A 1,224-nucleotide genomic window follows, 5' to 3' on the forward strand; every position below is an offset into this window, starting at 1 on the left:
GGTGCAAAACTGCAGTCTATCCAATTGATCAGAAGTGCAAGTTGAGTACAGAGACAGAAGAACATCTTGATCGTGAGAGGTATCAGAGACTGGTGGACCACCTAATTTATCTGTGCCACACTCGACCCGACATCTCTTTTGCAGTAAGTGTGGTGAGTCGCTTCATGCATGATGCAAGGAAGGGTCATATCGGTGCAGTGTATCAGATCCTGAGATGCTTGAAGAGTGCACCGGGAGAAGGGTTGATCTTTTGGAAGAATAGACATGTAGACATTAAAAGCTCACAGTGTCCTTTCGACGACATAAATGTCACACTGCCATACTTGTTGTATATGTAGATGATACAATTATCATCAGTGATAATGAGATAGAGATTGCTCATTTAAAGAGAAGACCGAGGAATCAATTCGAGGTAAAATATCTGGGACAACTCAGAGATACTTTCTTGTGATTAAAGTAGTCCGTGGATTTAAGGGGATGGTCTTATCTTAGAGAAAGTATGTACTAGATCTCCTCATAGAAACATGCATGCGGGGGTGCAAAATTGCAGTCTATCCAATTGATCAGAAGAGCAAGCTGAGTGCAGAGGCAGGAGAACATGTTGATCGTGAGAGGTACTAGAGACTGATGGGACACCTAATTTATCTGTGCCACACTCGACCCGACATCTCTTTTGCAGTAAGTGTGGTGAGTCGCTTCATGCATGATGCAAGGAAGGGTCATATCGGTGCAATGTATCAGACCCAAAGTTACTTGAAGAGTGCACCAGGAGAATGGTTGATCTTTTGGAAGAATAGGCATATAGACATTAAAAGCTCACATTGTCCTTTCGACGACATAAATGTCACACTGCCATACTTGTTGTATATGTAGATGACACAATTATCATCGGTGATAATGAGATAGAGATTGCTCATTTAAAGAGAAGACTGAGGAATCAATTAGAGGTAAAATATCTGGGACAACTCAGAGATACTTTCTTGTGATTAAAGTGGTCCGTGGATCTAAGGGGATGGTCTTATCTTAGAGAAAGTATGTACTAGATCTCCTCATAGAAACATGCATGCGGGGGTGCAAAATTGCAGTCTATTCAGTTGATCAGAAGGGCAAGCTGAGTGCAGAGGCAGGAGAACATGTTGATCATGAGAGGTACCAGAGATTCATAGACTGGTGAGACACCTAATTTATTTGTGCCACACTCAACTCGACATCTCTTTTGCAGTA

The sequence above is a fragment of the Phalaenopsis equestris genome, unplaced genomic scaffold, assembly GCF_001263595.1.
Source record: "Phalaenopsis equestris unplaced genomic scaffold, ASM126359v1 Scaffold000050, whole genome shotgun sequence".
NCBI classification, from domain to species: Eukaryota; Viridiplantae; Streptophyta; class Magnoliopsida; order Asparagales; family Orchidaceae; genus Phalaenopsis; species Phalaenopsis equestris.